Source organism: Elaeis guineensis, chromosome 8, assembly GCF_000442705.2.
Source record: "Elaeis guineensis isolate ETL-2024a chromosome 8, EG11, whole genome shotgun sequence".
Lineage (NCBI taxonomy): Eukaryota > Viridiplantae > Streptophyta > Magnoliopsida > Arecales > Arecaceae > Elaeis > Elaeis guineensis.
Window position 1 is genome coordinate 26,230,450 of NC_026000.2, and position 16,516 is coordinate 26,246,965.

A 16,516-nucleotide genomic window follows, 5' to 3' on the forward strand; every position below is an offset into this window, starting at 1 on the left:
GACGTCCTTGTGGGACTTAGTCTTTGTTATATTTGTATTTAGTATTTTTACATTTTTGTTGTACTATTTTTTTTTGTACGTTTGACATTTTTATTCTATTGAATAATATTAAATGTTGATTTTATTTTATATTATTTAATTTTAAATGATTGGATATTATGATTTGTGCATATGGATACACATACTCGAATGTGTCTCAGAACATTAGGAGAGAAAATATTATGCTGAAAGGACTATAAAAATTATAACGTAAATAATAATATATCGAATGTTGCTCTTTGAATTGATTTTGATGGTTACAAAGTATTTGAAGGGATTACTAATGATTTTGATTTGGAAAAAGATTTATTGTATTTCAGAAATAAAATCGTAATTTTATCGGATATGATTCTGAAGTCTCAAAAGCAAGAACAAAAGATGTGTAATCTATTGGAGGCAATTTCAACATTTTTGGCAGCGTATTTTGTAAGAAAAATTGGTTTATATTTTTGAGTCGACCTCATGAATCGACTCATGGCTAAAAGAGCTTAACAGCACGCAAAATTTTTGGCTGCCACACTATGTGAGTCGACCCCTTGGCTTTCTTTCTGGTAATTTTAATTTTTTAAATTTTTTAAAAAGAGGGAGAGAGAGGAAGAGGGAGAGAGAGAGGAGGCAGCTCACCGCCGTGCTGTCGGAGAGACGCCGGAGAAGGGAGAAGAGGGAGAAAGGAGAAGAGGGAGAAGGAGAGAAGAAGGGGGGAAAGGAGAAAACGTCGTTCCCTTCGATATTTTTTTATTCTTTTTTTTTTTAAATTTTTTTTAAATTTTTTTCATAATTTGTTTAATTATTATTTTTTTTTTTTAATTTATTAAATTTTTTAATGAGGATAGTAATTTGAATGATAATTTTTAATTTAAATTAAAGTTAATTTTTTTTATTTAGAATTATAATTTCTATTTTATTACCATTTTTTCTCTTTTATTTATTTTTTTTATGATATATTTTTCTAATTTAATTTATAATTTTTATAATTTAAAAATATAATTTTAGTTTTCTTCTATTTTTATGATATATTACGTATTCTTTTTCTTTACTTAAATTTGTAAAGGAAGAAGGAGAAGATCGAGAAGGGAGAAGGGAGAAGGAGAAGGGAGAAGGAAGGAGGGGAAAAAGGGGTTTGGGGAGGGAAAAACGCCATTCTCTATGGCGTTTACTCTTTTTTTTTATTTTTTTATTTTTTTTTAATTTCTTTAATTATCTATTTGTAATCTTTTCATAAATAAATTTAATTAAATAATGAAATTAATAATTTAAATGATAATTTTTAATTTAAATTTAAATTAAATTTCTTTAAAATTTATAATTATAATTTCTATTTTATTATTATTTTATTATTTTTTTATGATACTTTTTTTAAATTTATTTTAAAAATTTTATCATTTGAAATTATAATTTCAGTTTTCTTCCATTTTTATCTTTTTAGCATTCTATTACGTATTCTTTTCCTTTACTTTAAAAAATATTATTTTTTCTAAAGTTCAATTTATAAATTATTTTTTTTATATTTTTTCTTATTTTTTAACTTTTTAATGTATTTATTTTTTGATCAAAATTTAATTCAAATTAAAATTTTTTAAGTCACATTTATAAAATACCCTAAAAAAGAAATTATAATTAATTTAATTACATTTTATTCTTTTATGAAATATTTTTTTTTATAATTTTTATAATTTAAATTTTTAATTTTAATTTTCTTCCACTTTTATCTTTTTGATATTCTATTACGTATTTTTTTTTCTTTATTTAAAATATTTTTTAAATAATAATGTTTAAATTAATTTAGTTATTTAAAATATTATTTTTAATTTCAATTACAATTTTAATTCTTACTTCTTAAAATTAAAAATTATAAACTTTATTCTTCAATTACAATTAGAATTTCTATTTTTTTTAATTTTTTATCTTTTTATGAAATTTTTTTAGGCGATTTTTAAATTTTATTTGGAATTTTTTTTAATTAAATTAATTTTAATTTGAGAAAATAATTTTAAAAAATATTTTTATTGCAATTAATCTTTAAAATTTTATTTTTTTTATATTTTAATTTATAATTCTTATTTTTTGTGACTTTTTAAAAATTTTAACTTTTTAAATTTTTAACTTTTCCTCATTTTTTAACTTTTTAATGTATTTCTTTTTTTATCAAAATTTAATTCAAATTTAATTTTTTTAAGTCACATTTATAAAATACCCTAAAAAAAAATTGTAATTAATTTAATTTAATTTTATTCTTTTATGATATATTTTTTCTAATCTAATTTATAATTTTAAATTATAATTTTTATTTCAATTAATCTTTAAAATTTTATTTTTTTTTAAATTTTAAATTGTAATTCTTTTTTTTGATTATTTAAATATTTAAAATTTTAAAATTTTTTTTAAAATTTTTAGGACAAGTATTTCGAATGATGTTTTTCAATTAAATTTCAAATTTTTATTTCTTTCATATTTCTTTCTCTTTTTTTTATTTTCTATGATAATTTTTTTTTATTTCTTAATATTTTTTTGACATTTTTTTTAAAAAATTTGAAATAAAAAATCTAAATTAATTTTTTTAATTAATTACAAATTCAAATCTTTATATTTTAAATTTCAATCAAAATTAAAATTTTAATTTATTTATTAATTTCAAATTTTAAAAAAAAAAATTTCATTATTTCATGATTTTTTTTCTTTTTTTTTGTGAAAAATTTTAAAAACGTCATTTTGAATGGCGTTTTTAAAAACGCCATTCAAAATGGCATTTTTAAAGACGTCATTTCAATTGGCATTTTTTTTTTTTTTTTTTTGGGATGATGTCATCGTGGAAATGCAGGGTGACGTGGAAGGAAAAAAAATGTCATTCAAAATGACATTTTTCTCTTTTGCATTAGTTTGATAAATAAGTTTGATTTTGAATTATTTTGGTATTTAAATTTTTTTTTTGTATTATTTTGAAAAAAAAAACTCGAAAATGAAAGCTGTTATAGGTCCGTAGATACATCTCATCCTATCATCAGGTCTCGTCTTCGGTGTCCTTAATTAAATATTTATTCACAAATGCTATTTTTTGTTCATCAGGTGGCATGGGTGGAAGTTGCAAGAAAAGATTTGGAAAAGCTGGAAGACCTTTATGTATTTCTAAGCCTTGTAGGACTGAGTCATACAGCTGGAATACCCACCTGCCAGCTTCTCATTGTGGGTCCTATTCCTCAACGTCTTTTCAACATCCCTCGGGATGCAACTCTTGTGAGCTCGTTACCCAATGCCCTCACCATCTTCCTAACCATCTATTTTGACGTCTTGCATCTCCGCCAACCAATATTGTGACCTATCACCAGCTGCAAACCGGTGTACTCATGCCTCATCACCCAATTTTTTCATAATTTCCCTGACCAATATTCGCCAACTTGGAATTAGATCCATGCTGGCTGACCAACAATACGAATCAATATATATCTTCATATCAGATCATATCAAATTCGAACTAACATAAAATTAAAAAATTAAAAAAAAAAAAAGAGAAATGAAGGTGGGGGGTGACGAAAATATTGGCAGTAGCCATTGGAGAGCTACAAAAATTTTCAAGACTCTATGCTCATCCACGAGAGATATTAAAAAGTGAAAAAAAAAATAAAATAGAGAGAGAGAAAAGTGGCAAGGAGGCCATCAGAGGCCGTTAGGCAGTAGATGGCAGAAAGTTATCTCGTAGATGCCGTGAGTTCAAAATAGAAGCAATCTTCTATTCATTATAATTTTTTAAAAAAATATGATTCACAGTAAAATTGATAATGAATTTACCAGCTTCATTTAAGATAACTAGTTTTTCAATCATACTTGAACATGGTGCATCCTTTAGCCTCGCATGGCTCACTTAAGATGGCTAGTTTTTCAATTATACTGGAACATGATGCATCCTTCAGCCTTGCATGGTTTCCACTAATTAAGATGCCAACATACATTACATCGTCATCTGCTTGATCAACTCAAGAACCTCAATCCCTTCACCATTATCTGCCAAGCCCAAAAAAATATTGTCAGAAATTTTTCCACAAATCTTAAAACATTTTATACTTTCCAATGAAAATTATAGCAATTTTAAGCTTATATCATAATTTCATCGTATGTCTCAAGACGAATCCTTTATACCTTAAGGTGAATCATAATATCAATGATATCAATTTCAACATAAGCAATATTTTTATGCTTAAGTAACACCTTTATGCTTAAGACTTTCATTTAAATAGTATTTACAAATAACCATATATGCACAAATGTAAATATAATATTTTATTATTAAAATAATAACAAATCAAAGCTTTATGACATCCATATGATGTTCAACAAAAAATAATGCTCCCACTAACCAAATATATCAAAAGATTCCAATAAACCCATATTTTTTCATATGTTTAATAAATACCATGAATCTAAGTCTTTTGATCAATGGGTCTGTTAGTATTGCATCAGTCTCTATGTATTCAATTATAATATCTTCTTTTAATCAAATCTCTGATTGTCAAAAATATTTTATCTTTATATGGTTAGCGATGCTGAAAATTTTTATTGTTCTTTAAAAAAACACAATTGCACTATTATCACAATAAATCTAAAGTGATTTCAAGAAAGAATCAATAATCAAAAGTCATGGGATGAAGTTCTCAACTAAACTGCATGAGTTGTAGCTCCTAATATACTACAAACTCTGCCAGCATAGCACAAAATGCCACAAGAGTCTATTTTGAAACTTTCTAAGAAATAGCTCCTTCTGCCATCATTAAAATATAATAAAATCAAATTTCATATGATCTATGCAACCAACAAATTCAGAATTACAATATTCAATCATCTCAAGATGATTAGACTTTCAATTGAAGGGGAAGAAATCTGTTTCTTTAGGTGAATGAAGCGGATAGTCAGGATTGCATCTAAAAATTTTCTATAACGACTTAATAAATATTAAATTTTTACCTGATACGCAGCAGAATAAGAAACAAATTCTAAAGATTCTGAATCCAAAGCCTCGCATAGGCCTGAATCTACAAACCCTCTACTTCACGCGCATACCAAACTTCGCGGGAAAGCGAGATGAAGCCTCAGATTAAAACATCTTCGCAAGGCAACAAGGGAGGAGAGAGAGCCTCCGGTATGACGCCTCACACCAGCAAGAGGAGACGCCTAAGAGTCCTTCACGCCAAGGAGAAGATGGGACGCCAAAGGGGGAACATGCCAAGGGGACGCCTACTCTTCCTCACGCCTCTTCTTTCTCTCTTTCTCACCTTAGTGCATAATCTAATTATTATGCTATGATAGTTAGAGGTTCTCTCTATTTATAGATGATTTTTTATGATTCATAAAACTAAGATTTTTAATTCAAACAGGCTTTGAATTAATTCATAACTTATCAAAAAAAGAGTTCTAAAGGAGAAAGGATTGGTGCCTAACTAGGCGCCCTCATGCACCCACGCCTACACCCAAGTGTGGGGTGGCAACAACCAACACCCCACTACTTTTTGATCGATCATGAGGAGAAAGAGTCTTAGTAAAAGTAGACTCTAAGGATCTAATCTAAATTTGGATTAATTCGAATCCAATTCGAACCTGATTTGAATTAATTTCGAATAAGCTGTCAATTCCTAACTGTTTAGGATTTAAGACCAAATCTAACTTAGATTTATGAACCCAATTAAGTCTAATTAAATCAGATCTAATCTAAAATTAATTAGCACTTAAATCCAATCTCTCATAGACTTCTTGGATCAAAGATCAAATCTTATTCATCCTCGAAATTGAACCTGAACCTCATGTCTAGTACTAACTAGACATAGTTAACTGTTTAATCTCGTATGATCCATAACTTAATTCTCAATCAAATTAATTTATTTATTCAATCAAGCCATGTACTTCTAAATTAAACATATAGACTTAGGTCAATTTTTTTCTGTACTAATCGAAGTTACCATCTAGCAATAATTTTTGACATCCGGATAAGTCAAATAATTGTAAAGTAATATTCAAGAACCTATGTATATGGTTACTGCATAATTCATCCCTCTGATCTTGAATGCTCTAGGACAGTCTAGGGTTAAAATGTCAACCCTGAAGGATCATCCACATTGTATTCCAATGATTTAAATTTATCACATGGATTATTCTGATCAAGATTTTACTAAATTGAAATACAGTGATACATCACTCCTATAATTTGGAGGGATCAATTCCATCTTGATCCACACATAGACTTCATAAATACTTGACTGTACCCAGTAGCCTTCCATTACTGTATTAGAAATGTAGATAGTTCGATACGAAAGTACAATGAATTGCTTACAAGTCACTATGGTGATCTCAGGTCTTAGAAATACTTATGCTCATATGCTTTACGAACTACTCTTGATAGCAGAGTGCTCAGCAAGTGAGTCACTTGTTCAGTGACGATGTACTCCTATATTTCATCTGTATGCTATACCAGTGTCTCCACGCTCTTTGATTAAGAAGACAACCAACCTATATGGTACATAATGATTTTTACTCGATAAACATCATCGTCTTTTAATAATGTATCATTTGATCATGAACATGCTTAAGAACTATATGATAAATCTTCTTTTATCGATTACTTTATAGTTCTAAAGACTTTGTCACAACACAAGAGTTCTAGCAAGGAAGATATAACTTTGTGATGTATGATACCAAAATAATTTTCATTCATTGATTAATAATTCATATACATATTACAAAATGAGCACAATCATCCAAATGATTGACTTCAGGATATATTTTTCAACAACTTTTACTTGAACTAAAATTAATCGGGACAGTATCTTATACCTATCTTTCACTTATGATCATCGAACTCTTTGATCCCGAGAGCTTTAGTAAAGGAGTCGGCTATGTTCTCCTTTCATTGATCTTCTGAAGCTCGACGTCGCCTCAATCCATGATCTCACATACAAAGTGATAGCGATGCAGAATGTGCTTGGTACGCTAGTGTGACTTTGGTTTTTTCACTTGAGATATGGCTCCAGTACTGTCACAATACAGCAGAATAGGATCATCAACAGAGGATGTAACTTCAAGCTCGATGATGAACTTCTACAACCACACCACCTCCTTTGCAGCATCGGATGCAACAATATATGCTGTTTTTCATGTAGAATCGACTGTAGTATGTTGTTGGAAACTCTTTCAATAAATTGCTCCTCCATTTAAGATAAATACGTAGTCCGACATGCTTCTGCTATCATCATGGTCTGACTGAAAACTAAAATCAGTATATTTCACAAGTTTCAAATCAGTGTCTCCATAGATAAGCCATTGGTCCTTAGTATTTCTCAAATACTTAAGGTTTGTCTTCACAACCTTTCAATAGTTTTCATCCGGATGAGACTGATATCTACTCACTACTCTTAGTTAATATGCCACATCTAATCTTGTACATGTCATGGCATACATGATAGATCTCACTATCGAAGCATATCGGATCCTACTCATACGCTCTCTCCTCTAAGGGGTTGTCAGACAATCCTTCTTGAAGAAATAATTTCATGGCCTATTGGAAGATAGTCTTTCTTGAAATTCTCTATATTGAACCGTTTCAATATGGTATCGATGTACATGGATTGAAACAATCCAAGTAACTTTCTAGATCTATCTCTATAGATCTTCATCCTTAGAATGTAGGATGCTTCTCCCAAATTCTTCATGAAAATTATGATGAGAGCTACAGTTTTACACTCTGCAAAGCTAGAATATCATTTTCTATTAACGGTATGTCATTTACATACAGTATAAGGAAGATGACTACAGAATCGTTAGCCCATTTGTAGACGCAAAGCTCTTCTTTATTTCTAACGAAGCCATACGTTTTGATCACCTTATCAAATCACATGTTCCAACTCCTAGATGTCTGCTTCAGTCCATAGATAGACCTATTTGGTTTACACATCTTAGATTTGTCTACGGATGTGAACCCTTTAGATTATATCATATACACCTCTTCTTCTAGCTCTCTATTTAGGAAAGTGATTTTGACATCCATTTGCTAGATTCATAATCTAGGTGTGCTGTTATCGCAAGTATAATTTGGATGAACTTGAGCATTGCCACAGATAAGAACGTCTCGTTATAGTCAATACCATAATACTGTCGATAATCTTTGACAACTAGACGGACTTTATAGGTCTCCACCTTTCCGTCCGTTTTTTTTTTCTTTTGAAAATCTACTTACATCCTATGAGTTTTATCCCTTCGAATGGATCAACCAGTGTCCATACACTATTGATCTCCATGGACTCCATTTCGGATTTTATGGCCTTAAGTCACTTCTGGGAGTCAGGCCTTTGCATGGCTTTCATATAGATGATCGGATCCTCATCGTTCTCATCTAGTTCGATAGAATCACCATCCGGATTAAGAAATCGTGGTATCTGTCCGATTGACGCGATACTCTACCGAATCTCCTTAATGGTGCCTCTACAGGCTCTGGATTTGATTTTCTAATCAAATATGATTCTGTGTTTGTTAGTTCTTCTATCTCATGAATTTTATCAAGTTCAATTTTGCTGACATTAGTTCCTTCTTCAAAAAAAATTTTTTCCAAAAAGATTGTCCTGTCGCTAACGAATATCTTTTGTTCTTCAGCGAGGTAGAAGTAATATCCTTCAGTTTCCTTTAAGTACCTTACGAACAAGTATTTATCGAACTTTGATCCAAATTTATCTATCTTTAAATGTTTGATATAAGCTGGACACTTCCAAATCCGAATGTGTAAGAGCACTAGCCTACACCCTGTTCATATCTCATATGAAGTTTTATCGATAGACTTGCTCAAAATCTAATTAAGAATATTGCAAGTAGTTTCAAAACGTATCCTCAAAGAGATTGGCAGATTTATAAATCCCATCATATATCGAACTATGTCTAATAGAGTTCGATTCCTCCTTTCAAACACCCTATTATGTTGGGTGTTCCAGAAGGGATCCACTGAGAGAGAATTACATTCTCCTGTAGATATGCCAGAAAATTACTAGTAAGATATTCACCTCCTCGATTTGATCAAAGAGTTTTAATACTCTTTCTAGTCTAATTTTTTACTTCACTACAAAATCATTTGAACATTTCAAATGATTCAGATTTGTGCTTCATAAGATAGACGTACATATACCTCGATAGGTCATCTGTAAATATAATGAAGTAATAGTATCCTCCTTTGACAGCTATGTTCATGGGTCTACATACATCACTATGTATTAGACCTAAAACATTATTGATTCGTTCACCTTTTCTCATAAAAGATGACTTGATCATCTTACCAAGTAGACAGGATTCACAGATCGATAATGATTCATAATCATTAATTTCAAGGGCACTCTCCTTGATTAACATGTCAATTCTATTCTTATTCACATGACCTAGCCTATAATATCAAAGATAGGAATCACTGACATTTTCTATCCTAGGGTATTTGTTCGAAGTGTATATTACACCAACAGGCTGTGATAATATATATATGTCATATCTTAATTGTCTACGCATAATTGTAGTATCATTCACAATGATATCACAAAAATTATTCTTTATTAAAAACTTGAAATCAAGTTTGGCTAAAAGATCTACAAAGATGACATTTATCAAAAAAGAAGGACAATAATGATATTCATTTAATATGACACTATTAAACTCGAAAACAAGCTACATAATTCCTAAAATTAGAATTAGAATAAAACTTTCATCTCCAATATTCAGAAACCACTCGGCTTCTCTAAATTTTTTACTGACCTGCAGTCCCTGCAACGAATTATAAATATTAATCGAACTTTCGGTACTCAATATCCAGGTAGTAGTATCACAAACAGAAAAATTACAAGAAGTTATCATATAAGTACCTTATGAAGCAATCAATTGCTTGATTCTCTTATTCTTATGCCTGTTTGGATTAAAAAAAGCTATATAAGTTGGACAATTTCTTTTTCAATGATCCATCTTTTACAAAAGAAGCATTCTACCTGACTCCTATCGACTTTCGACTTTTTGCTCTGCTTTGGCTTAGGATCATCGGCACATTTTTTCTGCACCTTCTTCTTTCCTCTCTTAGAAGATTGATGACCTGCAGACGAACTTCCCACTATATACATCGACTCCTTTTGGAGCTAATGGTCCTTCTCAAACATCTACATCAATCCTAGCAAATCATGGTAGTTCACTACAAGTTTAGTCATACTATAATGACTCAAGAAGGATAGGTAAGATTTCGGTAGCGAATTAAGGATAGCATCCTTGCCTAACTGTTTATATAACAGAAAGTCAAGTTTGCTTAAGCATTCAATCTGCTCGATTATGTATAATACATGATCAGTAACTGACGTCCTCTCTCGCATACGGACTTTGAATACAGCACGAAAGGTTTTATTTCTTTCTGCATCTTCAGAGACGCCGAAGAACTCATTCAACATTTGAATCATATCTTCTGGTTGTGCATCCTCGAACTTACGGCTAAATTCATCATTTATTGCTACCCTCACGATGCAACGCACCATCGTGCGGTCATTGAACCACTTCAAATAAGTGTCTCTCACAGCACGGGGTGCATTGGCAACAAATTCTTCAGGTAGTAGATCCATAATCATATACATAATCATATACAAGATCCTCTCATGCTTCAGGATGTCTTCAACTTTCGATACCAGCTATTGAAATTAGATTCGGTAAGCTTATTGTTGTCCAACAGCGAACGAAACGATAGTGTGTTGGCCATAACTGAAAAAAAAAATCTATTAGTATATGAATTATTTTAATTCTAAAAATATGAACTTCAGTCTAAAGATTCTTCCACTATTTTATACGAATTGATAGCCTCTACCTCTAATTCAAAGAATTACATTAATTTTTTAGCGGGTACTAGAATCCATACAGACTGCATTCAGGCTCGACCAATCATAGCGTATCCATGAGTAGGTTCATAACCAATTATTTTTTTAATCATCTTCTAACAATTAGATTTTGTCCCAGGTATCTCTTCAGTAAATGTGTGGCAAAATTCTGATTAGATCCAACCATTAACATGACTATACCAAGCGCATCCAATAAATGAATGTTCAGATTCGAGTGTGGCTTGACTAATTTGAGACCAACGAGCGCCGCATCGAACCCAGAGCGAAATTCTGAGGGATCGCCACTCGGAAGGCTGACGTCGCGGCGATCGGAGCGGTATAGTTGCAGGTGTGGGTGCAACGGATGAGGTGAATCGAGACCGACGAGCACCTCGTCGAACCTGGAGATCAACCTATTTCACGGACTTAATTTGATGCTGAAAGGGAAGAACTATTCAAAATGCCGGTGCCCTAAATAAGCAAAACAAAAAAAAAAGTTACAAGAATACGTTTAGCCAGCAAGAAATGAACTATATGAGCGACAAAGAGCCATCAAAATCAATCGAAATGTCAGTGACCAGAATCAAATCCATAGCAAGAAGCTGTAACTTTGATTTCCGTTGTAGAACTATTTGATTCGGAATTCAAAAGCAATTACCTCCGATTCGCGCACCCCAAATTGATATGCCCCAAGTTCTGCTGATTTTGAGAGTGCAATCGAGCGGTCTTTCTTGGAAAACCTGATACATTTAGCCAGAAATCCAACAATTTTCAGATAAAGACATACCTAAATATGCCAGATCCAAACCCTAGAATACTAGCAGAGAAAGGGAAAACCAGAACACGAGAGGAAAAACTGATCTCCCACTCCAAAATGGGCTGTCCATCGTCCCCTACAGTGCGGTGCACAGAATCGTTTCTCTATTCTTCTTCTATATTTCAATCCGAGCCGGTCAAAGTGATCGATGGCGGAAGTGGGGAAGAGGGAGACTCATGACGCTGGCTTGGCCTTTGTGCTGCAAAAGTCTTTTGACTTGAAAAGAGTTGGAGCTCTGTATCAGCTGCACGTGCTACGTAATGGTGCCAAACTGAGCCAATTGACACGGTACCTTCCAATAAAGAGCGGCACCTTCTAATAAAGAATAATAACATACGAAGTCTTCTGCACCGTTAATTTTAAATTTTTTATTTATTTATAATTAATTTTAAAAAAATTATTGAAATAAAATTGAGCTCAAATTATTTATGAAAATATTATTTAAAAAAAATATTTGAAAGGATGATTTTTTTTTTGCGAACTCATCAATTTAACTGCCGGACGAGAGAAATGAGTGCGGCTTTATAAGTCACCCTTTGACAGAACGATCCTCTTTTTTCTATCCCACCCATCTTTATAAGTCGCTCATCCCTTTTTCTATATCTTTCTTTCTATGTATAATATTTCTTTATTTTAAGTTAATAATATTTTTTATTTTAAGTTAATATCTTTATTTATTTTACTCTCTATTCACTTTAAAATATAAATATAAATAAATAAATATTTTTTATTTGGAATCAATAAAAATATCAAAAAAATTAAAATCCTTAAGAATAAGAAGTCAAAATCTGAATTTTAGTTTAATTTTTTTTTAAATCTAAAATTTTTAATTTTTTTTTATAGAACGAATAGTTTAAAGGATTTAAAATTCATTAAAATTATTTTATGACTCACTAATATCCAAAAAAAATTAATTACCATCAATTTTGATTTCAAAAAAATATATATTTTATATAACCCTCTATATAGGTACTAATTTTTTGACTTAAAAAATTTTCAAGATCCGTAATGGTAAATAGTTATAAATTGTGTCCAACAGACTTCAACAAATTTTGGCTTTAATTTAAAGTAGTTTATAATTCAACTTTTGATTCAAAGTAGTTTGAATTAAACTTAACTTGCTAAAATTTGTTGAAACCAGTTGGGTACAATTTATGACTATTTGTCGTTACGGATCTTGAAAATTTTTTTAAGTCAAAAAATTAGCACCTATATGGAGAACTATATAAAATATATATTTTTTTTGAAACCAAAATTGACAGTAATTGATCCTTAAATGTTAGTGAGTCACAAAATAATTTTTAGTGAATTTTGAGATGCTTTAACCTATTCGTTCTGAAGAAAAAAGTTTTAAAAGTTTCGAGTTTGAAAAAAATTTGAACTAAAATCCAAGTTTTAACTTCTTATTCTTAAGAATTTTAATTTTTTTTATATTTTTATTGATTCCAAATAGAAGTTATTTGCTTATTTATATTTATATTTTAAAGTTAATAGAGAATAAAATAAATAAAGAGTAAATAAGATACAGAAAAAAGGGACAGAGATACAGAGCCTACATCCCTGATGTAGGTGCCTACATCTGTGTCTCTGTCCCTTCCTGATGTAGCGCCTACATTCCTGATGTAGCACCTACATCCACTATATTGGGTCCGATTTTAGGCACCTTCCTTCCACCACTTTTATATTCATTGGATCCGATCCAAGTCACCGAACTAATTTGGAATATCGACTTCCTGTTCTTCCCTCCAAAATCTCTAGCTCTCCATCTCCACAACCATCATATCATCTCCACTCACATATTAAATCTCAAAGCAAAAATCTTCTTTCCATCTCCTTCTCAAACCACAAATCTCCTTCCCATCTCCTTCTCGGCCAACCGTCAAGCTGATGGCTCTAAAGATGCATCTTCCCTAATGCCAAAGAGCAACCAAAGTGAAGAATGCAGGAGAAGAGGAGCAAGCGAAGCACCAGCTTCATCACCTCCTTCAAGATCACCTTCTCCAAGAACTCCAGTAAATGACAAAAATATTTTCTCAGACCGTATTATTGATATGAATTTTTTAGACTTAGAAGGATTCGAGATTGCAAACTTAATTAGAGGTATAGGATGGAAATTCATTTGCACAGCTGAAGCCCCAATGTTTATGAAGTTAGTTAGAGAGTTTTATGAGAATATTTCATTTGAAAAAGAAACCGTATCATCTTCGGTGAAAGGAAAGAAAATTTATTTTGATGATGAAATACTAGAAAAAATTTTGAAACTTCAATTGTAGGTGACCTGTAGGATAATAAAGGAGATAGAAGTGCTAGAATAGAAACTATTCTTGGGGTAGATGATCACGATCTATTCCATAAAATTTATGGGCGACACTTAAATATTGAAATGAGACTCGTCCATATCATTGTTTGCTGGATTATATAATCTAGAGCAAGAGAATTTGATACTGTAACAGAGAGGGACTTAGCAATTATGTATCATGTAATCCAATGCATCTCACTCAATCTTTCAAAAATGATCATCAAGACTATGCAAGAAGTGGTGGGTAGAGCACAGACATCCCTACCTTATGCCATAATTTTAACCTATATCTTTAAACATTATGGAATAAAGATTCAGGATGAACAATTAACAAAATTAGACAGAGATAGCAAAATCAACAAAGGAGCCCTCTATAGAATGCATTGGTTTAAAACCGATGGTGAGTAGATTAGAAAGGATGGAAGCAGAGAACATATGGAGAAGGATATTTTAACTGAGGAAGAAAGACCTCAATATAGGAGCAAAGCAGGATCTTCCAGGTCTACGGAGCATATGGAATCTGTTGAGCAAGTGAGGATGACTCCAGATGTAGTCAGTGCAATCGCTCGGGAGGTTACATCTATTCTTCAGTCCTCGTCTTCAGGAGAGAGCACTGCACGTATGGATTCTAAAGGCATACATAGTTCTTCACTCGAGCAAAAATTGGACAATCTTATTTCAGCGGTGCAGGATATAAGACATGACATTCGTAATTTGGTCTGTCGTGTCGAAGAATTAAAAAGATATTCAAATATGCAACATCAGCTAGGTGAGGTTATCTGCACTCTTAGAGTGCTCCAGACTACGATACAGAAAGAATCAAGTGGGATAGAAAGATAAAATATTCTCTCTACTGGATTGGCTACAGTTTTGCAGAATATTGTCCGGATCGGCCAACAGATGAATATTCTTATTTCGAATCTCTCAAGTGATCAATCCAGTAAGCCTCATCCCAGTCAGCCATCCTCTTCTAGACCATCCTCATCTAGACCATCCTCATCTATCCGTCGCTATCATCCTGCTGTCCAATCTGATCCTCAGAATAAGACTGTATTGAGTTTTATGCATTGTGTGTTATAATGATGTAATATTTTGATTTTATATATTGTGTGTTATGATGATGTAGTATTTTAGTTTTATATGTTGTGTATTGTGATGATGTAGTATTTTATTTTATATGTTGTATGTTGTGACGATGTAATACCTTATTTTCTTGAATGTAGAGTGGTTTACATATCCTCTATTGAATTGTTGAATGGTTTACATACATGTATGAAAGAATGAATGAAAGAATGATGTTGAATGGTTTATATTATATATGGAATATCTCAATTGTACAATGTATGACTCAAAATGACTCTGAACAATATAATTTACTTTGTTAGATTTTGTGCATCTAATATTACCTAGATGATTATTATGAAGTTCAGATATTTAATCCGTGCAAACTAATGATTTACTCTGTGCCAAATCCGTGCCAAACTAATATTGCGTGCCAAATTAAGTCCGCGCCAAAAATAATGTTGATGTATTCTCAATATTATATCAATTTGTAATATAATATATGATATTATTTTACTGTTATATATTATAATAATATAATAGATATGATATTAAAGTATTATATTATATCAATATTTTATATTAATATAATATAATTATATATAATAATATAGTATAATATATTATATTATTATATATTATTATATTATTATAATATATTAAAATGTTAGACAATCTCAAACTCTAATCTATAACCTGTATGAAGATCAATAATTAATTTTTTGTGCAAGTAGCATAAATTGTAATATGTGCTTTTGGATAAAAAATTTGTAACATTAATTTCAAAATAGTGTAAGATTACAAAATTATTTTAACAAAAAAATATATAAATATCACAACTATCAAGAGGTATATATATCAAAATACTGAGGCCTCCTCCACGTCCGTCTCTCGTAAATGCGTCTGATCTCTCGCCACTGCTGTGATGGCTTAGGTGCGGTATCGATCAGTGGAGAGGGAGGCAGAGGCTCGCTCACTCTCTGTGATAGAGACGCATCATTTATGGGGAGGTTGAAGTCCGAGAAGCTAGGATATGAGGTGTGCTAGGCATACGAAGAGGTATTCAAATCATCCATCGATGGCACAAGCTAAAGTCATCTATCCTCTGAGACAACTTGCATAGTATCAACAAGGCCATCCATAATATTGGCAAGTACTCGATCCCTACATCTAACAGTGACCGAATGGAATCCACTCTTTGCCGTATGATATAGTGAAGTGATCCTCTGAAACTGTCAGAAAAATAAATATTATTCATTAGTATACTAATAACAACATAACAAAATCAGACAAAAGGAAAATGTACTTATGATAATGTCCATCATGCCACCCGAAGCACGGAACCTCATCTTGGGATGCTCACTCATCAATGGCGAGATGAATTACCTAGGATGCTCCTGTACCACTGCAGATATGGATCATAATAATCCATCATAGGAAGCATGG

At 31.4% G+C, this 16,516-nt stretch overlaps 1 long non-coding RNA gene across 1 annotated transcript; it reads right to left on the bottom strand.

Moving 5' to 3' along the window:
- Positions 1-10,828: 10,828 nt before the first annotated feature.
- Positions 10,829-11,963, bottom strand: LOC105037750 (uncharacterized). Its single transcript, XR_830613.4, has 3 exons — positions 11,730-11,963; positions 11,551-11,632; positions 10,829-11,363 (listed from the first exon to the last, which is right to left on the bottom strand). It is a non-coding gene; the product is annotated as an uncharacterized lncRNA (long non-coding RNA).
- Positions 11,964-16,516: the final 4,553 nt, after the last annotated feature.